The sequence below is a fragment of the Giraffa tippelskirchi genome, chromosome 3, assembly GCF_054371585.1.
Source record: "Giraffa tippelskirchi isolate mGirTip1 chromosome 3, T2T-mGirTip1v1.2.pri, whole genome shotgun sequence".
Classification (NCBI taxonomy): Eukaryota; Metazoa; Chordata; class Mammalia; order Artiodactyla; family Giraffidae; genus Giraffa; species Giraffa tippelskirchi.
The window spans coordinates 160,179,709-160,204,885 of record NC_137277.1 but is presented as its reverse complement, the minus strand read 5'-3'; the positions used below and the strand labels follow the sequence as shown (position 1 = coordinate 160,204,885).

General features: G+C 37.7%; 1 protein-coding gene and 1 long non-coding RNA gene across 7 annotated transcripts in view; one reads left to right on the top strand and one right to left on the bottom strand.

The window, feature by feature from the left end:
• SPAG16 (sperm associated antigen 16) overlaps positions 1-25,177 on the bottom strand; it is a 981,998-nt gene that overhangs the window by 52,744 nt on the left and 904,077 nt on the right. The window lies entirely within an intron of this gene.
• On the top strand, positions 13,018-17,196 carry LOC145542980 (uncharacterized). Its single transcript, XR_014080331.1, has 2 exons — positions 13,018-15,498; positions 16,399-17,196. It is a non-coding gene; the product is annotated as an uncharacterized LOC145542980 (long non-coding RNA).

Here is a 25,177-nt window from a genome sequence, read left to right as displayed (position 1 = left end):
ACAGTAGACTTTAGAATATAACATGCTAGGAAGGACAATTTGGGGGAGCAGTTACACTAACAAATGTGCTTTTCTGAACTGCATTGAGCCATTTAGTTTCTCTATATAACCTAAGTTACAGCAGATGGCAGGAGCTGAGAAGCTAGCATTTAATGCCATTACTTATTTCCTTGTGTGTTCATCTTTTTCCCCAATGTTCTAATTATTCCCTTTCAATGACTGGAAACTCACTGGAGCATCAATCAAACCAAGCTTTGGTTGATTTTATGGTAACTCGAACATACTCAATGTTAAATGATACAATACACAAAATGTAACACCTTTTCATTAAATTCTAAATTCCCCTGAGTCAGCTATTGGTATTTTCACTTATGGATCTTTATGTTTACTTGCTCACTTGTGCTCTCACTATGCCATGTACACCCAGATATACATATAGACACTACATTTATACATATATATTCACACACCTATATATTGATATACGCTATGTATCACATATGTGTGCTTAGTCAGCCACCATATAGAGCAGATCTATTATAGATGTGTGTGTCTGTGTGCTAGAGATATGTTCACTAGGGAGACATGCACTAGAGATTTTATTAAATATATTTTATATATTTTATTATATAATAAAATCTCCAGCACATATTTATATTGGGCTTCTCTGGTGGCTCAGCTGTAAAGAGTCTGCCTGCAATGTAGAAGACACAGGAGACACAAGTTCAATCCCTGGCTCAGGAAGATCCCCTGGAGGAGGGAATGGCAATCCATTCCAGTATTCTTGCCTGGAGAATCCCATGGATAGAGGAGCTTGATGGGCTAGAGTCCATAGAGTCACAAAGAGTCAGACATGATTGAAGTGACTCAGCACACAGGGATGCAGGCATGCATGCACGGGTAGTTTTTCTCTGAGGAAATGTTTAAACATTTCTGATCTAGGTAATACTTTGAAAAAGTAGGGCACAGATAAACTATCATTCGGTGGAAAAGCCTTTTTGTAGAAACTATATACCTACTATCTGATCATAGTCACAATTTCGGTAATGCACAAGAAACACAGAGTGATGGTCTCTTAAAGTTATCTGACAAATGTTCTGATGACTAGACTCTCACATTTTTCCTAGGTATTCATTTATAGAATTCTTTTTTATTTTCAGTTGTATGGACAAATTTATTGGTGTTTTATCAAAGCTACTTATAATTTGGTAATAAAATGCATCAGACTATCAGTAGAAAGAAACAGACCTTGAAGAGCATGAAAAGCTAGTTTTATATGACAAAATAATAAAGATGTCATCTCTCCCTACCATCTTGTTTTTGAATGTCATTTTTCACATCAGGGAAAATTTATATATTTCAAAAGATATAAAGTATAGGAAATGGGCATCAGTCACCTATACATTTTTTAATGAAATACTGTGAAAAAATAATTTTAATCAACTTTGGGGAATTTTTTCATTTACTCAGTTCTTAACACTACTCCATATTACATAAGGAATACTTCTGAAGCATGTATTGTCTTCTATTTAAAATTCTTAAGGTTACATTTCATATGTCATATTTAATTTTGCTATTCACTTCATTGGTAGTGGTGCTTATGCTTTCAGCTGTTAGATTACATTTGGGTGGCAACTTCCAATCAGTCAAAATGGCAGTCATTCATTGAGGACTGTGGTTAGTTGGAGAATTTAGCCTTGAATACCTTACCAAGTGACAGTTCTCTAAGTCATTTAAGAGGAAAAGCAAAACAATCATGAAGAGTTTAAGTAAGTCCTGATATTCAAGTTCAAATTCATATTTGCTCTTCAAACTCACTATATCCAAAATAATAAACTTTAAACTTTAAATGGACTAATTAACTTCTACAAACTTAGGCTTCCTCTTATATTTCCAATCTCTTGTTGAAAGCAGGACCATCCCTTTTGTCACTCAGGCTTGAAACTTTAATTATACTCTCTATCCTTTATCCTCTAGCATCCACATTCCTCAATCCCTAGGATGGTTCCTTTAGAATATATCTATCATTCTTTTTTTTTTTTAAATTCTTATTTATACATTTCTTTCTTTTTGGACTGTTGCAATATCTTTCTAATAGCTTCTGCAGCCTATATCTCATTCCATAAGACATACTGACATCACAGTAATCTTCCTAAAGTTGTAAATTTGAATAAGCTACTTTTCTCTGAGCTCATAAACCATACATAGCTCACCTCTGCCCAGAGGCAAATAATATAATAAATACACTTGTCGGTCACTCAAGTCATCCCATAATCATCTGTGGTCCACCCTCCAACCTTATTTGTCATTAAACCTTCCTCCAAAATGTCCCTCCACTCCCTTTAGCTGAGTTGACCTTCTGGGTATTCTTAAAGAATACGCTGTACTTTCAGTCTTAATCTGAATGCCATTCTCATCTAACCAGAGTATCATCCATTTCTAAAGCCCTTTTCAAATTCTGTCTCCTGTGTGATGCTTTTAGTAAACTCACAATCATCCAAACATGTAACTATGTAGATTTACCTAAACACTGTAAAGATGAAGAAGATACTAAGAAGATACAGCATTGGTGTATATACTCAAGAATTTGTCTAGTTGGAAAATAATATAAAAACAAAGAGTAACATCAAGTAACATCAATATAACATAAATAGTATGTCACTCTTACTATAGTAGAAGTATAAAAAAGTACTATGGGAACACAAAGGAATGGGTATCTCTTCATTAAAGAGTCAGGGAATACTTCATAGAATGAGTGCAAATTGAGTTGTTTTCACAAGTAGAACAAAGAAAGTGCATTTCATATGGAGGAAACAGTCTTCAAAAGCAGTAAATGGTTAACCTATTCATAAATATTTATTGAGAATCCACTATATATCAGAATCAATTATATATCAGTATAATTACTGAGGATTCTACAGTATGAAGGATGGAGAGGAACAGAAAGAATTAAAAGACATGTTTTAGTAGAATGAAAAGATAATAGTTACTATTTAGTTGTTAGAGAATATGAAGATGGAAATGTCCACTAAAACTTTTGGGTTTCCTGAATGAAAAGGAAGATGAGCCCACAAACTGAACTAGAGAATACTGGAGAAGGAGTACGTCTGGGTCATTTTTCAAGCTGTTAAGTTTTAATTACAAATGGGTGAGATGTTCACATGGGGAATGGAAATGTGGGTCCACAGGTTCATCAACATTAAAATAATATTTGAAGGCAAGGGAGTGGGAGTGGGTTTTATTCTAAAGAGAGAAGATGTACACTGAGAGTGGAGGAGATGTCTCAGAGACTAAGAGAAAAGATTGCTTAAAGATATAGGAAGTGCTCATCAGCCTTAGTGAAGAACAGTTATGTAGATTATTGGATTCAACCATTATAAGGCCCTTTAAATTTGGTCTTTGGAAACACAGTCATAAAAGAATAGCAGAGGCAGAGTGCAGTGAATGAGAGCTGTACATGAGAATGGAGGGGGGTGAGGTAGTAAGATATTTCTAGTTCAAGGAGCTCTATAACTAAAAGGAAAGAGAAATATAGATATGCTCAGGAAAAGAGGTTATTTCTGATGGAGAAAAAAAATGGGCAAAGTGGTAAGTTGAAGAAAACAGTAAGGGAAAAGTGAAAAAATAATGGGGAGAGAGAAGAAATGATGGATCAGATTCTGGAGAAGGAGGAAATGGCATTCAGTCTTGATTAAAAAAAAAAAAACAATAGGAAAAGAATAACCAGGTGGAGACTAAAAACCACGTGGAGACTAAACAACGTGCTACTAAAAGAACAAAACAAAACTATGGGTCAATTATGAAATCAAAGCAGAAATCAGAAAATACCCCAAAACAAATTAAAATGGAAATACAACATTCCACAGTTCTAAGAAGGAAGTTTATAGCAATACATTTCTTCCTAGTAAACAATAAAAATCTCAAGCAACCCGCCAAAAAAAAATAAAAAGAAAAATCAAAAGTCAGCAGAAGGAAGGAAACAATAAAGATCAGAGGAAATAAATAGAACAGATAAAAACAATAGAAAATGTAAACTGAAAGCTGGTTCTTTGAAAAGATAAACAAAATTGATAACTCTTTAGTCAGGCTTACCAAGAAAAGAGAGAGAACCCAAATAAACAGAAGAAGAGAAAGAGGAGAAACCATAATACCACAGAGATGCAAAAATAAATAAATACTATGAATAGTTATATGTCAACAAATTAGTAGAAATGGCCACATTTCTAGAAACATACAGACTGTCAAGATGGAGTCAAGAAGAAACAATTTGAATACATTGATTACCAGAAGTAAAACTGAGTTTATAATTTAAAAAATCTCCCAGCGAATAAGTCCAGGAGTAGATAGCTTTACAGAGGAATTCTACCAAATACATAAAGAACTAATTTCTTAAACTATACAAAAAATGCAAGAGAAGGGAACACTCCCAAAATTCATTCTTCAAGATCCTTATCAGGCTTCCCAGGTGGCTCAGTGGTAAGAATCCGCCTGCAATGCCAGAGCCACAGGAGACATTGGTTTGATACCTGGGTCAGGAAGATCCCCTGGAGGAGGGCATGCCAACCCACTCCAGTATTCCTGCTTGGAGAATCCCATGGACAGAGTAGCCTGGTGGGCTACAGTCCATTGGGTTGCAAAGAGTTGGACAGGATTGAAGTGACTTAGGATGCACGCATGCACACACAAGGTCACTATTACCCTGATACCAAAACCAGACAAAGAATTTAAAACATAGAAAAAGAAAATTATAGATCAATACCTTTTCTGAATATAGATGTAAAAGTCCTCAACAAGATATTTGGAAACTGAATAAAATAATAAGAAAAAGGTCATACACTGTGATCAAATTGGATTTATTCCAGTGTCACAAGGATGATTCAACATTCAAAAAAAAAATATGATACACCACATTAGCAAATGAAAGGATAAAAATTACATGATCGTCTCAATAGACAAAGAAAAAACCTTTGACAAAACTGAACATCCATTCACAATAAAAACTTTCATCAAAGTAGATATAAGAGGAACATATGTCAACATTATAAAACCTATTTATGAGAAATCCATGGCCAACATAATACTCAACACTGAAATGCTGAAAGGTTTTTTGCTAAATGCAGGAACAAGACAAAGATGCCCACTCTTGCTGCTTCTATTTAATGTAATGTGAGAAGTCCTAGTCATGGCAATCAAGCAAGAAGTGAAAGATACTCAAATTGAGAAGAGGAGAAGTAAGAATGTCACTATTTGCAGATATAATAACCTATATAGAGAACCCTAAATTCTCCACACAAAGCTATTAGAGGTAATAAATGAATTCAACAAGGTTACAGGATACAATATCAATTTTCACAAATCTGTTGTTTCTATACACTAATAATGAAACATCAGAAAGAGAAAGTTAAAAAAAAAAATCCTGTTTACAATCACATAAAAAATACAGAGGAATAAACTTAACCAAGGAGCTGAAAGGCCTATACTCTGAAAATTGTAAAATACTGATGAAGCAAATTTAAGATGGTGCAAAGAAATGGAAAAATGTCTCATGTTCTTGGAGTAGAAGAAAATTGTTAAAATGGTCATACTACCCAAAGTAATCTACAGATTTAACACAACCCCTCTCAAGATATCAAAGCCATTTTCACAGAACTAGAACAAATAATCCTCAAGTATATAAGGGGCCATAGAAGAACCCAAATGGACAAAATAATCTTGAGAAAAAAGAACAAAGCTGAAGGTGTTTACCATTCCCAGACTTCCAACTATACTACAATGCTACAGTAATCAAAACAGCAAGGTACACACTGATCAATGGGATGGAATCGAGAGCCCACAAATAAACTCCTGCACCTATAGTTAATCTATGACAAAGGGGGCAAGAATACACAATGGAGAAAAGACGATCTCTTCAATAAGTGGTGCTGGGAAAACTGGATAGTCACATGTAAACCAATGAGACTATAAAATTCTCTTACACCATATATAAAAATAAACTCAAAATGGTTTAAAATCTAAATTTAAGGCCTGTAAATGTAAGATTCCTGGAAGAGAATATAGGCAGAATATACTTTGACATAAATCATAGCAATATTTTTAATCTATCTCCTAAGGCTTCCCTGATAGCTCAGCTGGTAAAGTATTCACCTGCAATGCAGGAGACCCCGGTTCAATTCCTGGGTCAGGAAGATCCACTGGAGAAGAGACAAGCTACCCATTCCAGTATCCTTGGGCTTCCCTGGTGGCTCAGATGGTAAAGAATCTGTCTGCAATGGTGGGAGACCTGGGTTTGATCCCTCGGTTGGGAATACCCCATGGAGAAGGGAATAGCTACCTACTCCGGTATTCTGACCTGGAAAATTAAATGGAGAGAGGAGCCTGGTGGGCTACAGTCCCTGGGGTTGCAAAGAGTAAGACACATCTGAGCAACTTGCATTTTCAGTTTTAAGGAAAAAGAACTAAAAGCAAAAATAAACAAATGAGATCTAATTAAACTTAAAACCTCTTCACAGCAAAAGAAACCATTAACAAAACAATAACAAAAAAAGACAATATATGGACTCAGAGAAAATATTTGCAAATGATATGATCGGCAAGGGTTAATGCCCAAACTATACATAACCTCAGATATGCAGATGACACCACCCTCATGGCAGAAAGTGAAGAACTAAAGAGCCTCTTGGTGAAAGTGAAAGAGGAGAGTGAAAAAGTTGGCTTAAAGCTCAACGTTCAGAAAACTAAGATCATGGCATCTGCTCCCATCACTTCATGGGAAATAGATGGGGAAACAGTGGAAACAGTGTCAGACTTTATTTTTTTGGGCTCCAAAATCACTGCTGATGGTGATTGCAGCCATGAAATTAAAAGACGCTTACTCCTTGCAAGGAAGGTTATGGCCAACCTAGATAGCATATTTAAAAGCAGAGACATTACTTTGTCAACAAAAGTCCATGTAGTCAAGGCTATGGTTTTTCCAGTGGTCATGTATGGATGTGAGAGTTGGACGGTGAAGAAAGCTGAGCGCTGCAGAATTGATGCTTTTGAACTGCGGTGTTGGAGAAGACTCTTGAGAGTCCCTTGGACTGCAAGGAGATCCAATCAATCCATCCTAAAAGAGATCAATCCTGGGTGTTCATTGGAAGGTCTGATGTTGAAGCTGAAACTCCAATACTTTGGCCACCTCATGCGAAGAGTTGACTCATTGGAAAAGACCGTGATGCTGGGTAGGATTGGGGGCAGGAGGAGAAGGGGATGACAGAGGATGAGATGGTTGGATGGCATCACTGACTCGATGGACATGGGTTTGGGTAGACTCACAGAGTTGGTGATGGACAGAGAGGCCTGGCGTGCTGCAGTTCATGGGGTCGCAAAGAGTCGGACACCACTGAGCGACTGAACTAAACTGAATTGAATACAAGTATCTCATAGAAGTCAATATCAACAAACAAACAACTCAATTTAAAAACAAAAATGGGCAGAAGACCTGAAGACATTTTTCCAAAGAATATATGCAGATGGCTTCTAGGTACACGAAAAGATGCTCAACATCACTAACTTAGGGAAATACAACTAAAAATCCCAAAGAGATACTACCTCACACTTGTCAGAATTACTATTATCAAAAAGTATCAACAAATGTTGGAGAGGACATGGAGAAAATGGAACTCTCATGAACTGTTGGTGGGAATGAAAATTCATGCCGTCACTATGAAAAATGGTATGGAGTTTCCTTAAAAAAAAGAAAAAAACTAGAAATAGAACTACCACATGATTCAGCAATTCCACTCCTGAGGATATATCCAGAAATAAACAAAAACACTAATTTAAAAAGATACATGTACCTCAGTGTTCATAGCCGACTATTTACAACAGCCAAGACATGTAAACAACCCAGCAACCATCAACAGGCAACTGGATTCAGAAGATATGGATATGCAATGACTTTTACTCAGTCAAAAAAGAGAATGAAATACTGCCAAATGCAGTAATATGAATTGACCTAGAGTGTAATATGCTGAGTTAAATAAGTCAGACAGAGAAGGTCAAATCATGTCTGACTCTTTGCAACCCCGCAGACTGTAACTTGGCAGGCCCCTTTGTTCATGGGATTTCCCAAGCAAGAATACTGGAGTGGGTAGCCATTTCCTTTTCCAAGGGATCTTCCCAACCCAGTGATTGAACCTGCATCTCCTGCATTGCAGGCAGATTCTTGACCATCTAAGTCATAAAGCAAGCCTGATAGCACCTACAAATGGAATCTAAAAAATAATACAAATGAATGAATATGCAAAGCAGAAACAGGCTCATAGATACATGAAACAAAGTCGTGGTTACCAAAGGGAAGTGGGTTGGAACTAACAAATACAAACTACTAGATGTAAAATAGATAAGCAACAAGGATATACTGTATAGTACACAGAATTATACCCATTATCTGTAATAACCTATAAAGGAATCTAATCTGCAGAAATATTGAATCACTTTGCTGTATGCCTGAAACAATATTGTAAGTCAAGTACGTCAACTGAAAAGAAATGAATCTTGATGGAACGAGTGGTTTAGGAAAGCAGGAGGAAGATAAAGATAAATGGTAATTAAATTTAGAGATAGGAATAAGGAAAATTGGGGGAGTTCCATGGCTCCAATTTTGTGCGTGTGTATGATTAGTTCCTACTATGTTATGACATTTTCTATTTCTTTTAAAGCATTCATCACATTCTTCTCTGAATAGATATAGATATATTCCTATTTTAACTCCCTAATAAAATTAGAAGCTGCTTAAGATCATGCAACATGTCTAATTTTCTTGTGTTTCCTCCATGTACTTAGACAGCTTTTGGTATATTACAATTTGAGGGGAACTTATATAATGTATTTTTGTGGCTATCTCATTAAATAATAGTTCAATATATATAGGTTAGATAAATTCTTTCTTAACTAGGAAGCAGTGGTTATAACATGAGGTTATAAGGCTGGAGAAGAGAGACTGTCAGGATCCTCTGCATTTAGAAGGGAAAAAATGTAAAATAATGGGATATCAAGTGGATCCAACTATGTAGCACAACAGGGAAAGAATGGTATGTTGATATAGTTGATCTTCTTTGTATATTTTCCCTTTAAGATAGATGATGTTACTGTTAAAGCAGTTGTTACCTCTTCCTATGGAAGGATTATACTTCCCTCCTCACTGAATTCAGGCTTGGCCCTAAGACTCACTTTGGCTCTTCCATATGAGGAAGGCATACATCTACATTATGGTGAACATAGGAATGGTCATGTGATTTGCTCTTATTAGTAAAATGTAGGAGTGCCATGTTTTGACAATTTTATTTCTTTCTTCCTCTGCCATGAAACTTATAGTATCCAAGAGTAGCTGCTACTCCTTATCCTCTCTGCTAAAGATGACATGATGCAGATTCTTAGACCCTGGAATAGTATTTATGTAACTGAGAAATGAACCTGTTGCAGCAGGTTACTGAAAACTTGGGATTGTTTGTTACCACAGCAAACAATCCAGACGGGTCATTCTCCCCCTCAGACTCCCTCCTTCAGGACATTCTCCTCCTCAGACTCCCTCCTTCAGGACATTCTCCTCCTCAGACTCCCTCCTTCAGGTCATTCTCCTCCTCAGACTCCCTCCTTCAGGTCATTCTCCTCCTCAGACTCCCTCCTTAGGAAGTTATCTGAGATACCTTGAATCATGAAAACAAGGGGCCTATTACTTGATACATATAAATATGTATATATATATATTTAATATAGTTGCAGAGAAGATAGATACAAATGAAACAATTTAAGAATATAAAGTAATTATATCTAAGTGGAATGTAAATAATTTGAAGAGGATTTTTGAGAGCCATGTGTGAAAATGGGACTAAATACAGGTGGGCTAAAGAAGTAAAGGCTTCGCAGAAGGGGTATGTTTGGAGTTGATTAAAAGACAAGGATAAATAGCTAAAGAGAAGAATAGGGGTGCTGTCTCAAGTACGTAGAATTTCATGTCCAGAATCTGTAGAGCCTCCTGAATTTTCTAATTTTGAAAGTGTAATCATTTCAACTAAAATAATCTTTCAAATCGGTTCTCTACTTAAACAATAAATTAGATTAAGAAGTCATCACATAGTTGGACTAGCAATTCACATTCAATGTTACTATATAATAATACATTTGGTAACAAAGACAAAAACATAAATTAGTGTGTGTATATGTGTGCATGAGTATGTGGGTGCGTAGTCTAAGAATTCTACTTTAGTTGATATCTACATTTCTAAATGATATTATTGGTATCCTGACCACTTGAAAAATAATGTTTCAACAAAGAAAGTATTGCCTGCTTGCTTGCTAAGTCACTTCAGTCGTGGCCGACTCTGTGCGACCCCATGGACGGCAGCCCACCAGGCTCCGCCGTCCCTAGGATTCTCCAGGCAAGAATACTGGAGTGGGTTGCCATTTCCTTCTCCAGTGCATGAAAGGGAAAAGTGAAAGTGAAGTCGCTCAGTCGTGTCCGACTCTTAGCGACCCCATGGACTGTAGCCTACCAGGCTCCTCCATCCATGGGATTTTCCAGGCAAGAGTACTGGAGTGGGGTGCTATTGCCTTCTCTAAAGAAAGTATAGAGATAAACAATTTTAATTCACCGATCAATATCGAATCATTGGCAGCTTCTGACTAGTCCAAAACAAAAGATAGTTTTAAATTGTAACAATTGTATTATACTGGTTTCATTCAGTTTGAGACATTTTGACCTCTGTTTTAAATATGTAACTCCATAGTGATGGACTTCTAGGATAAATGAATCTGCCTCTAACTCAGAGTATCCTAAAAATGGCAATAGACACTTTGATAAATATAAAGTGGCTACAGAATCTTGCTTCTGTGAAAACGTTTGGGCTTCCTAAAGTTGTTGTAAACTATCTTAGAACTTGTTTCCTGGTGGTTCAGCAGTAAAGAATCCACATGTCATGCAGGAGATGCAGGTTCAATCCCTAGGGGGGGAAGATCCCCTGGAGAAGGAAAAGGCCACCCATTCCAGTATTCTTGCCTGGGAAATCCCATGGACAGAGGAGCCTCGTGAGCTACGGTCCATGGGGTTGCGAAAGAGTTGGACATGACTTAGTGACTAAACAACAACAAAAGATGAAGTTGGTAGAAAGCTATAGAATATCTAGGCTTTTCAATTTGTTTACTATAGTTAAAATGAGATGTCAACACCAGAGTTTATTTTTAGTGACTTTTCCTGTCTGCAGCTGTTGACGAGTTAAAGAAACATGCTTGAGTGTCTAAAATACTTGTTTCTCTTATCTGAAAGAATATTCCAGTACACTTTAAACATATCAAAATGCTGATTTTTTTAATCAATCATAATCCATTAGTTATTTGGCTGGGAGAACCATTAAGGAGAAATTATTACTGATGCTCTAAAATTACAAAGCATCTCATTTCAACATGAACATTCTTTGTACCTCTTCCATGAAATGACACAACTGTGGTGACTGATGGCTGGAGGAAGGTGACAGGGTAAACTTGCATGTCAAAATATGCTCAAGAAGTTGACTCTGGAGGGAAACTTCCTGCTTGTTTTAGAGTACTACACCTGAGACCAGTCTACATCTTGACAGTGCTCATTAGCAAGCCAACTGTAGACTAAACACTTTCCCTCAAAGGGGCTTAAACCAAGTCAGAGCTCATTAGCAAGGAGTCCATGGTGACCAGAAATGTCTTCTGCAGATTATGCAGACAGACCAGCTTTCTTCATGTAAGTCTGGTTTTAATGATTCCTCTCAAAATTTTTCTCAATTAGAGCAAATTGACACTACATTTTCCTTAATACATTTAATTAACTCTTTAATGATATATAGGGCATTGGGACACATTCTGTTGCTCCAGTCACTTATTTCTCTTGAAAATTTCTCTTGAATCTAAATTAGGCCTTATGATCCTCTGATATTTTCTCTTTTAAACATGTAAATAGAACCCTGGAGCGACTAATTTGAAGGTTAACAGTTCATCCGCAAATGATGTAGAAATACAGGACAGGCACAGCCTTGAGAATTAAATGTTCTTTGAAAGGCCAAAGCATTAGATTTTTTCAGTTGTTAAAAATGTTCTCTTGTGCTCTAAAGTTGTATTAACTCTTTAGCAGCACTGAAATCCCTTTTTGTTGCTGTTTGGTCAAACAAAAATACTGCCTCCCCAAATGCCCAATATGATTTTAGGAGAGTAACCTATTTGTTGCACAAAGAAAGGACATAAAGTCTGGAGTTAGGCAGTCCTGAATTTAAATCCTGATGTCACTCACTAGCTCTACAAACTTGGAAAATTAACCTCTAAAATTACGTCTTCATCTATAAAATGGGGTTAAAAACAGCACTTCTCAGGGTTGTTATGAGGATTATAAAATTTGATACATATGAAATACTCAGACTAATGCCTGACATACAGTAAGCTCTCAATAAACTTAAGCTTGGATCACGACTGTTGCTGGTGCTATCTATAAAACAAGAATAATTAAAATAACACATAGGTAGTGCCCAGCAAGTGCTTATAGTAAGCCTTTATTAATTGATCCCTCCTTTCCCTGTCAAAGGACCTCTGTGAAGTTGTGAAAAGAGTCAGTCACATATTTACAAGGGGAAAAATGCAGCAAATTGATATATATGGGTTCCTTATTATATGACAATAAATTTAAAACAGGCAAAAACTATTGCTGTAATGTGAAATAACAGTGTGTATGGCAAAAGGAAACTGAAAATACCCAACACAAAGTCAAGCGATCAGCCTTACAAGTTAGAAGTATCAGTACATCCTTCCTGTTATGTCTTTCCCAACTCTCATCATCAACACTGGGATGTCTGTAGACTCTCTGATGAAATAAAACCACCAGAGTTCAGAAGACTACAACAACCAGAGCTCATAATTCTAGAGCCATAACTGGTAAAGATCCCCTGCTCACAGGCATGATGTGAGCAGCAGGAATAACAGTGACTAAGTCTGTGATTTCAGAGTAGGTCCTATAGATTCTTTTTTTTTTTTTTTTTTGAAGTATGAGAGACAAATGTCCAGAGAGCCCTTTCTAGTACAAAATTATATAGTAATACTCTATAAACTAAAAACAAACAAACAAACAACAACAACAACAAAAAACCACTTTTGAAATGCATTGCTTAACTTGTAGGGGCAAGTGGGTTATAGTATAGGGAAAAATTTTAAATATTCAAAAATTCTGAAAGACAGAAGGTCACTAAAGCTTGAGTTTACCCTAGAGATCTATTTTCTTCATTCCTGGTGATCTGGTGCTGGGTAGAGCTTGTGCTGTAAGGAAGTAAGTGACATTGGGGAGGGTAGTGGCAGACTTGATGAACAAAGTGAGCATTCAGGCCAGCTGCTGCTGCTAAGTCGCTTCAGTCGTGTCCAACTCTGTGTGACCCCATAGACAGCAGCCCACCAGGCTCCTTCGTCTCTGGGATTCTCCAGGCAAGAATATTGGAGTGGGTTGCCATTTCCTTCTCCAGTGCATGAAAGTGAAAAGTGAAAGTGAAGTCGCTCAGTCGTGTCTGACTCTTCGTGACCCCATGGGCTGCAGCCTACCAGTCTCCTCCATCCATGGGCCAGAGACACATTTAAAACTACAATGCTCAAACGATAACACCAAGACCGTTATACTTGTATACTTGCAAACACCATGCACTGCATAACCCCAGAGAATTAGTTTTGCATGAACTACAGTGTGAATGTGGTCTGCTAAGGGCTTCCCTGATAGCTCAGTTGGTAAAGAATCCGCCTGCAATGCAGGAGACCCAGGTTCAATTCCTGGGTTGGGAAGATCTGCTAGAGAAGGGATAGGCTACCCACTCCGGTATTCTTGGGCTTCCCTTGTGGCTCAGCTGGTAAAGAATCTGCCTGCAATGTGGGAGACCTGGGTTTGATCCCTGGGTTGGGAAGACTCCCTGGAGAAAGGAAAGGCTACCAATTCCAATATTGTGGCCTAGAGAATTCCATGTACTATATAGTCCATGGGGTTGCAAAGAGATGGACATGACTGAGAGACTTTCACTTCAGTTCACTTCAGGTTGTATATGGCAGCTCTGGGAAATACCAACACTGAGTTAATTAGAGAAAAACATGCATTTCAGAAGATTCCATCAAGGATCTGTACATGTTCCAGCCATGACTCTGGGTAAAGAGATTTTTCTTGATTTAAATCATCTTAAAATTGCTAATCACAGACTCACACTCCTGTGTCTGGGCTTAAACTCACACCAACCACATAACCTTGAAACTCCTGAATTCAACTATTTCAAGTTTTCCTAAGACAGCAACATCTCCAAACACTTGCCAGCACACAAATAGAGCCTCCCAAGCAGAAGCTCTTAAATTGAACTCTCAGAAAAACTTATATGGGACAGAAGTCACCGTAAAGAAAATCACAAAATAAATCAGTAACAAGCTAGAGGAGAATTAGCAGAAATAACAGGTTGTAGAATCAGACCCACAAAGAGAGCAGATGATATCATCAATATAGAATATAACATAAGCATATTAAATATATTCAAGAAAATAAATGACAACATCAAGATATGACAAACAAGAGACTATACAAATGGCTAGGCATATTTGAAAAAGAATCAAATACTATTTCCATGAATAAAACACCGAATTATTGAAATTAGAAACTCAGTAGGTGTGATACAGTGCAAATTAGACACAGCTGAAGGGAACTTGAATAAACTAGAAGACAGATGAAAAGAATTTAAACAACGTACCACAGAGACAAAAGCAGATGGAGATGTACTGAGGGGTGATAAGAGGAGAAGAGAAGGAATATAACATATTTCTCATTGGAATTCTAGTAGGAGATAGATAATAGAGAGGCTGGGGAGATAAGTGTTTCATAAGAAAATAATTTTCCAGAATTGAAGAAAAGCACCAATCCTAAGACTAATATAGTTAAAGAAATTCATACTAGGAACATAGTAGTGAAATTTCAGAGTACCCAAGACAAGGGAGGTCATAAGGCAATCAGTAAAGAAATAGGTAACTTTCAAGGGATCATTTTTAGATTCAAAGTGCTATCTCCATAAATAGCAGTGGAACCAGAAAGCAATGGTATATCTTCAAATGCTGAAAGACAAATGTTGCTATACAAATTTGTACTAACAAAGAAGACTTTCACAACCATAGGCAACATGAGGATATTAGAGAAAACACCAAGTATTTGGGATGAACAGGCTTCCCTGGTGGCTCAGACAGTATAGAATCCGCCTGCAATGCAAGATACCTGGGTTCGATCCCTGGGTTGGGAGGATCCTCTGGAGGAGGGCATGGCAACCCATTCCAGTACTCTTGCCTGGAGAATTCCATGGACAGAAGAGTCTGGCAGGCTAGAGTCCATGAAGTGAAGTGAAGTGAAGTTGCTCAGTCATGTCCGACTCTTTGCGACCCCATGGACTGTAGCCTACCATGCTCCTCTGTCCATGGGCTTTTCCAGGCAACAGTACTGGAGTGGGTTGCCATTTCCTTCTCCAGAGGATGTTTCCAACCCAGGGATTGAACCTGGGTCTCCCGCATTGTAGTCAGACACTTTGCCATCCGAGCCGCCAGGGAAGTCCATAGGGACTAGAGTCCATAGGGTTGCACTTAGACAGCTTTTGGACTTCCCTGTTAGCTCAGCTGGTGAAGAATCCACCTGCAATGGAGGAGACCCTGGGAAGATCTGATGGAGAAAGGATGGTCTACCCACTCCAGTATTCTTGGGCTTCCCTGGTAGCTCAGCTGGTAAAGAATCCACCTGCAGTGCAGGAGACCTGGGTTTGACCCCTGGGTTGGAAGATCCCCTGGAGGAGGGTATGGCAACCCACTCTAGTATTCTTGCCTAGAGAATCCCCATGGCCAAAAGAGCCTGGTGGGCTACTGTCCATGGGGTCACAAAGAGTAGTACAAGACTGAGCAACTAAGCACACAGCACAGGGCACCTAGAACATTTTCCAGAATGAATCTGACCACCAAAAAGCAAACCTATGAATAGAAGAAAACTTGAGCTAAAGGGATAATAATCATTTTGGAAATACTACATCATTATTACCATTTTATTTTACTTTCATTTAATTGTAATTAATTATTTTTTCTGGTTGTTTACTTTTTAAAGATTTAATTAGAGTATAATTGCTTTATAATGTGTTAATTTCTGCTATATATAACAATATGAATAGAATTAAAATAACATCTTCTGAAAGTTTAGTTAAGACAGGACACAGTGGCTTAGGTTAATAAGTTGTTTAAAGGTCCTTGCATTATTCTGGAGGACAGTTAACACAGATTATCTTTATGGTAAATGTTTATATTGAAATTTCTTGAGTAAATGCTAAAAGAATAAAGTATACAATTTCTGAGTTAACGAGAGAGGAATATATGGGTTGAGGTGGGGGCTTTCAACATAACCAAACAAGGAGAAAAATTTAAAAAGAATTTGAAATTTTTAAATTAATCATTCTCTCTGACACACATTATCTTTCACAAGAAAGCTTAATCAAGTATGGGAGACCTAGACATACACAGACACACACACCGTCTTTCACTGCATGTTGGTTGGTAACATTTGGACGCACTCCTATCTAGGGGCAAGTTTTCCTCCCTTTCTCCATGATTTTATTCACATTTTCCATAATTTCTTTCATTTTTCTTCTCAAAATTTCTCTGTTTAAAAGGATATGGAATGTGTTTATTGGACATGCTTATTGCAAGGGAGAAATGTATACATTTTTTGAAGACTATGACCAGGAATAAACTGACACCAATTAAAGTGATGGATTTCTCCAGCCTATATTTTCAGGTGTTTATTTCTCATTAACATAATTCAGTCACAGCTAAGAGACATGCTGCGGTGCTGAAAACAAATGTCACAGAAGCAGACTAGATATTAGTGGCTTTGTTCTATTTTATAATAAATGCAATCACAGGTTATCACAGACAATATAAATTGCATGTGGATTTTCATGTGATGAAAGCATTGAGATTTAGGGGAAGTTTTAATGTCTTAGAATTCTAAGTAAGGTCTTACAGCTTTACACAATTGCATCCCTCATTCCTGGGTGATTCAACTTTGCCTATTAGCATTTGATCCTCGACTAATTGGGTATTTTGTTGTCTATGAAATGCAGGGCTTAATTTGTAAAGAGAGTATCTGATCTTTGGGCTTCTCTCTTGAAGAATAGCTTTACTGAGACCTTCATTAAGGATTGCCCACATTTCCTGCAGACAGATTCTGGGTACTGGAAGATTATACAATTTAAACTCTAAATGGTAGGTTTGAAAATGTGACTTTTTAAAATCCTTGATTATCCTCTGAACACAGCAGTTAGGATTTGGAAATTCATGATACTGATCTCCCTATGTGCAGTGTTATCACAGGAGTTAGAAAATGAAGTTAGAGTTGATTTCTTTACCCTCAGCAATTTCATATATAATTAGTAGTAAATTTAAGAAATGTTGAATTAGTCAGCTTGATTTTTAGTGTTTTGGTAAAGATACCTCTCTCTTTTTTGCCTTCATTTTTTTTTTAATACTTTTTGTGAATTTTATGCAATAAAGAAATATTGACAGAAACACTGATTTGATTGAATCAAATCAATATTTAGATTAAGCCCCATTTACAAGAGGATGAGGTAAAAGGATTTTCTATAGGACTCCTCAAAGAACCAAAAAATCTTGCCATTTATGATAATAAGGATGAACCTGGCAGGCACTATGCTAAGTGAAATAAACCAGAAAAATAAGGAAAAATAATACAGATATTAATATCACTTATATGAGGAATCCAAACAGTCAAACTCATAGAAGCAGAAAGTAGAATGGTGGTTGCCAGGGATTGAGGGAAGGGGGATAAAAGGGGAGTTATTGGTCAAAATTTTAGTTATGCAAGATGAGTAAGTACCAGAAATCTACTGTACGGCATAGTGCCTATAGTTAATAATGTTGTACTGGAGACAAAAAATTTTGCTAAGAGGCTAGATTTAATGTCAATCATTCCTATAATGACAACAATGATGATGATGATAAGGAGGAGAAGGAAGAGGAGAAGCAGTAATAATAATAGTACAGAATGCAGGTGGAAATTTTTGGAGGTAATGGATGCTACAGCATAGATTCTGGTCCGACTCTTTGGGACCCCATGGACTGTAACCTGCCAGGCTCCTCTGTCCATGGAATTCTCCAGGCAGTAATTAATACTGCAGTGGGTAGCCATTCCCTTCTCCAGGGGGTCTTCCTGACCCAGGGATTGAACCTCGGTCTCTTTCATTGCAGGTAGATTCTTTATTGTCTGAGCCACCAGGGAAGCCTTGACAGGCATATATACTTATCTCCAAACTCAATTTATATACATTAAATATTTATAGTTTTACATGTCAATCAGAAAAAGCAAAAAAAAAAAAAAAAAACCAGAAAAGATACAAGAAGAAAGAGTAGTGAGTCACATATTAAACGTAATAAACAATTTATAAGAAACAAAAAGTGGAGGATCCCAGCAGACGCATTTGGACCTAGAATCACAGGAGAGCACTAATACCACAAACAGGCAGTGGAGTTACTATCACTAAAGGCTCTCTGTAAAAGTTATGAAAAAATAATTGAAAGGAAGTTCCATGGCAAAATAAAATATATGTTAAGTTAAATAATTAGTTTGAAGACAGCATAAAAACTGATAGAGTACAAATAGTTTGTATAGCCAGCAGTAAAAGGGAAAATATAAAAGGAGGAGAAAAGCACATGGATTTACCAGGATTTGAAAAGTATACTTTAAAATGCCAAATAATCTGAAAAAAAAAAAATCTAGGAGGACACTGAAATGCTGTAAGCGATATCCAAAGAGGAGAGAAGAATCTCACACAGAGAAAGAATCAGGAAAAAAAATTCTCATCTGACATAGTTAAAATTCTGAGGTCCAAGTATCAGGACAAAATTGAAAGACTAGAGAAAGTCAGGATAAAGGCAAAATCTCTTCAAGGAGAATGTTATCGAAGCATTTGTGTATTATCCAGTGTACCACTTATTCAAGGAAACTAAAATGGGATTTATCCTTCGAATGTAGGACAATGAAATACATGGTCTCTAAATCATTAAAATTAAAACTTTAAAAATGGTGACAATTTTAACGACTCAATTAGACTATCTGGGATACTTGAATAACAAAAACTATTAATTCATATACCATTTAAAAAGAAATTATATTCCTTTTTATGATGTAAATAGAATACATTTTAATTGTAAAAAATTAGATAACTATAAACTAAACATAATAACATGGATAACAAAATTATCTCCTCATATAAATTCCACAGATAGAGGAGCCTGGCAGGTTATACTCCACGGGATTGCAAAGAGTCAGATAACACTGAGTGACTAACACTTTTACTTTTCACTATACTTTTCAATATTTCAGTTTTAATATATGTATATAAATAATATATACATATACACATAAATATATGATGGTATATGATTGATAGGTAACCTTAAAATATGCACATAATTTGATAGAAGTGAAAGAAGTGATTCTACAGTGCTATGGAATACATATGTATATATCTGTTTACATATATACAGGTAGACACCAATCTTGTTCTTTCTTTTGTAGTTTCACATTACAAATTTGATTTGTACATTCATTTTCCCCCCAGTTCTTAAATGAAAACATTAGAAAAATTCCATAGCTTTTCTGTTTACTGTTAGATTGCAGTTAGGTCTATTCCAGACTACTCATCATATGTTCCTATTCCCTTATAGTATCAAAACCTGTTGTTGTTCAGTCACCCAGTTGTGTCCAACTCTTTCTGACCCCATGGAACTGCAGTATGTTAGGCCTCCCTGTTCCTCACCACCTCCCAAAGTTTGCCCAAGTTCATATTCATTGTATCAGTGATGCCGTCCAGCCATCTCATCCTCTAATGCCCTCTTCTCCTTCTACTCTTAGTCTTTCCCAGCATCAGAGACTTTTCCAATGAGTTGTCTGCTCATAACCAAAATCAGACAACCAAAATACCGAAGCTTCAGTTTCAGCATCAGTCCTTCCAGTGAATATTCAGGGTTGATCTCCCTTAAGATTGACTGGTTTGACATCCTTGCTGTCCAAAGGACTTTTAGGAGACTTCTTCAGCACCACAGTTCAAAGGCATCAAATCCTCTTTCATCCATTTAATGTTTCTCTCTTCATCCAGCTCAGGTCTGCAACACGTTGTATGCTTATAATGGAGAAGTAGTGTCTGGTTCATTGTATTTCTTTTCTGACTCCAATTATTCTCAACTGACATTTTGGGGCAACTCCAGGTTGAGCTCAGAGGTTATGATTCCTCCATGGGTTGCCTTTGGAGATCTCTTAGTGAAAATCTAAGGGGTGCTGGGATCAGAATGCTTAGTGTAGATTCACTGATCTGGTATTACCTTTCCTCCTCCTGGATATCAACAACTCCCTTTTCAAACACTGAACTTCCAAAAGTTCATTACTAAATTGGAATTACATGGCTTCCATGAGATTCTCTTAGGCAGAGATCCTCTTATGATGAAACTGAGCCTTGCAAGGAGACAACATGTAAACCAAGAGAAATATGTACCATTTCTTGACTCTGTTTATGGGTGTTGAGTTCACTTCCAACCCAGTCAACTGCATGTAACTTTTCAGTTTCAGATTTTTCCAAGGTCAGAGTCAGAGAATTCTTATCTCACTAACATGACAAAAGACATCTGCTCAGGGAAGTTCTCCTAAAGACTATTTACTAAGTTTAAGTAAAAAAGAAAATTTTGGAACTGAAAAATGCAATATCTGAAATAAAAATTCACTACATGTGTTTAAAAGCAAAAAAATAGAGGAACAATAAAGGAGATGTGAAAACAATAAAACTATCTAATCTGAAGGACAGAGTGACAAAAGATGCCCCTCCAAAATTAAAACTTTAGGGACCTGTAAGACAGTATCAGACAGTCTATTATATATGTAATTGGAGCCTCAGAAGAGAAGGAAAAAAAGAATGGGGAGCAAAAAGGATTTGAAGAAATAATGTTTGAAATTGCCAAAATTTGTTAGAAGAGATAAATTACAGAATCAAGAAACTCAAGCAGGTTTTAGCTGGAGAATGTGGCAGCCTTCAGTATCTAGGACAGCTTCAATCACATATCTGGTGCCTTGCTGAGAAAGGCTGAAAAAGCTGTAGTACACAGGGCCTCTTCAAGACTGCAGTTTTAGGGTAGTGAGAGCTGGACCATAAAGAAAGCTGAGCACCAAAGAATTGATGCTTTTGAACTGTGGTGTTGAGGACTCTTGAGAGTCCCTTGGACTGCAAGGAGATCCAATCAGTCAATCCTAAAGGAAATCAATACTGAATATTCATTGGAAGAACTGATGCTGAAGCTCCAATACTTTGGCCACCTCATGGGAAGAGCTGACTCATTGGAAAAGACCTTGATGCTGGGAAAGATTGGAGGCAGGAGGAGAAGGGGATGACAGAGGAGATGGTTGAATGGCATCACCAACTCAATGGACATGAGTTTGAGTAAGCTCCAGGAGTTGGTGACGGACAGGGAAGCCTGGCATGCTGCAGTCCATGGGGTCGCAAAGAGTCAGACATGACTGAGCAACTGAACTGAACTGGGCTTCATATCTTGTGGCTCAAGGCTCTAAAACCAAGTTCTCTGGTGAATGATGTGGAAGGTGAATGGCCTTTTATGACAGAGACTCAGAAATAACATAGCATTAATTCCTTTCTATCCTGTTATTAAAGAAATAACAGGTCTGTAGAGGAGGATGCATACATTCCACTTTCCAATAGAAGGGGTATCAAAGAATTTGTGGCCATGACTTAAAACCATTGAGAAACCCAAAAGAAAAACAACAAGAGACTTGAGCCAGAAACTCTTCATAAAAGATGATATTAAGTTGGCCAGTAGATATTTGAAAAACTGCTCAGCCACACTGGTCAGAGATATGAACATTAAAAACACAATGAGACATCACCACATACCTACTGAAATGGCTAAAATTTAAGACTGACAAGAGCAAGTGTTTGAAAGCAGATGGGCATTTTCATAAACTTCCAGTAAGAGTATATTTGGCACAACCACTTTAGATAGTTGTTTGCCATCAATTATTAAAATTGAACATACAAATACTATGACAAAATATTTTATACCTAATCAGAACCCAACCAAAATGTACAGAAAAGTATACTGAAAATTTGTACATGAATGTTCACAGCAGCATTATATGTAAGAGACTAAGATAGAAACTGAAATGTTAGTCAACGATACAATGGATTGGGGCTTCCAAGGTGGCTCAATGGTAAAGAACCTACCTGCCAATGCAGGAGATATGAGTTTGACCCCTGGGTCAGGCAGATTCCCTGGAGAACCTACTTCAGTACTCTTGCCTGGAGAATCCCATGGACAGAGGAGGTCACAAAGAGTTGGACATGACTTAGTGACTAACCAACATACAATGGAATCCTGCAAGCAATGCACTGCATGTGAGTGTGAAAGTTGGTTAGTTGTTTTTGTGTCCCCATGGACTATACAGTCCATGGAATTCTCCAGGCCAGAATACTGAAATGGGTAGCCTTTCCCTTCTCCAGGGCAACTTCCTATCCCAGGGATCAAACCCAGGTCTCCTGCATTGCAGGATAATTCTTCACCAGCTGAGCCACCAGGGAAATCCAAGAGTACTGGAGTGGGTAGCCCATCTCTTCTCCAGGGGATCTTCCTGACCCAGGAATTGAACTGGGGTCTCCTGCACTGCAGGCAGATTCTTTACCAACTGAGCTATCAGGGAAGCCTCCAATGCATTGAAGGAACTATGATGTTAAAGAAAAGATACGAATCTCTCAGATATGAAGCAGAACACATTAGCGGGGTACAGGCCACATACTGTGCACCTCTATTTGTTTGCCGTTCAAACAGGTCAAGCCAATGTTTAGTGTTTTAGGAGGGAGAGGGCCATGGACTCAAGATGAGAGTGAAGTCACCGTGGAGTTACCTTAGGAGACACCTTAAGCAATTCCTCCACCATGAGAGGGAACATCTACTGAAAAGGCCACTGGAATCCAGTAAAGAAGCCCAAGAACAGCAGATCTGGTAGAGGAACTTGGTTTTGGGGGATCTGTGGGTCCTGGGGGAAATTTGAAGTGGCCAGTTTTCTGTGAACCCTAAAAGGCTGAGGGATAATGCTAGGATAATGGTTACCACTGAGGATGAGGAAGCAGAAAATGACTGGGAGAGGGCTTGTGGGTTGCTTCCAAGATGCTGATAATGTTCTTGTCTTGGACCTGAGTAGTGGTTTCTGGAGTATGTTCACCTTATAATAATTCACAGTACCATACATTTAGGATTTGTGCAATTTGATGTAAGTTATATTAATTTTTAAAAACATATAACAAAAGGATTATGCATTGGAGTGGAAGAAATGAGACAGAAAGACTACCTAGAAGAAACTTTTATCTAGGCAAGTGATAAAAAGAGTCTGAGTTTAAGGCAAAAAAAAGGGAGAAAGGAGGGAAAGCGAGAGATGAGAATCTGATGGAAGCTGGTTTAATTGTTCATCAGCAAGACAGAGACAACAGGAGCTACCACATCCAAGAAAACAGAAATACTGATAGTGTTTGCATCTGTGACCAACACAGGGCCCAACAGCAGATAACAGCCCAAACTGCAAGCAAATGGCAAGTCGAGTTCAACTGAAAACTGTTGAAATTCAATTGTGTAGGATTGAGGTTCTAAGACTCCAGTCCCAGAAGTATTAGACTAGGTTCTGAGAACAGAACTGGGACACTGTGTTCAGTAGTCAAATAAGACTACTTCACTCTCCCATTAGGCTTTAAGTTTGTTAAACTTACAGTTGTTGTTGCTCATGATAGACCAACAAAGTGGCATGTGCCTAGAAATACAATAGGTGTATAAAACCTGATAAATTGTTCAGCAAATAAACCGATGACTAGGACTAGGAACAAAAAATAACTCATTCATGTGAACTGAGGTTCAAGGGAAGTACAGTTCAGTTCACTTCAGTTGCACAGTTGTGCCCGACTCTTTGCGGTCCCATGGACTGCAGCATGCCAGGTTTCCCTGTCCATCACCAACTCCTGAAGCTTGCTCAAACTCATATCCATTGAGTTGGTGATGCCATCCAACCATCTCATCCTCTGTCATCCTCTTTTCCTCCCACTTTCAATCTTTCCCAGCATCAAAGTCTTTTCCAGTGAGGTAATTCTTTGCATCAGGTGGCCAAAGTATTGGAGTTTTAGCTTCAGCATCAGTCCTTCCATGAATATTCAGGACTGATTTCCTTTAGGATGGACTGGTTGCAGTCCCTTGCAGTCCAAGGGACTCTCAAAAGTCTTTTCCAACACCACAGTACAAAAGGATCAATTCTCTGGCTCTCAACTTTCTTTATAGTCCAAATCTCTCATCCATACACAACTACTGGAAAAACCACAGCTTTGACTAGATGGACCTTTGTTGGCAAAGTAATGTCTCTGCTTTTTAATATGCTACCTATGTTGGTCATAGCTTTTCTTTCAAGGAGCAAACGTCTTTTAATTTCATGGGTGCAGTCACAACCTGCAGTGATTTTGGAGCCCAAGATAATAAAGTCTGTCACTATTTCCATTGTTTCCCCATCTATTTGTCATGAAGTGATGGGACCAGATGCCATGATCTTAGTTTTCTGAATGTTGAGTTTTAAGCCAGCTTTTTCGCTCTCCTCTTTCACTTTAAAGAAGGGGCTCTTTAGTTCTTCGCGTTCTGCCATAAGGGTGATGTTATTTGTGTATCTGGGGTTATTGATATTTCTCTCAGCAATCCTGATTCCAGCTTGTGCTTCATCCAGCCTGGCATTTTGCATGATGTACTCTGCATGCAAGTTAACTAAGCAGGGTGACAATATACAACCTTGACATACTCCTTTCCAGATTTGGAACCAGTCTGTTGTTCCATGTCCAGTTCTAATTGTTGCTTCTTGACCTGCATACAGATTTCTCAGGAGGCAGATAAGATGGTCTGGTATTCCCATCTCACACTTTGTTGTGATACAGACAGTAAAAGGCTTTGGTGTAGTCAATAAAGTAGAATCAGAGGTTTTTCTGCAACTCTTGCTTTTTTGATGATCCAAGAGATGCTGGCAATTTGATCTCTGGTTCCTCTGCCT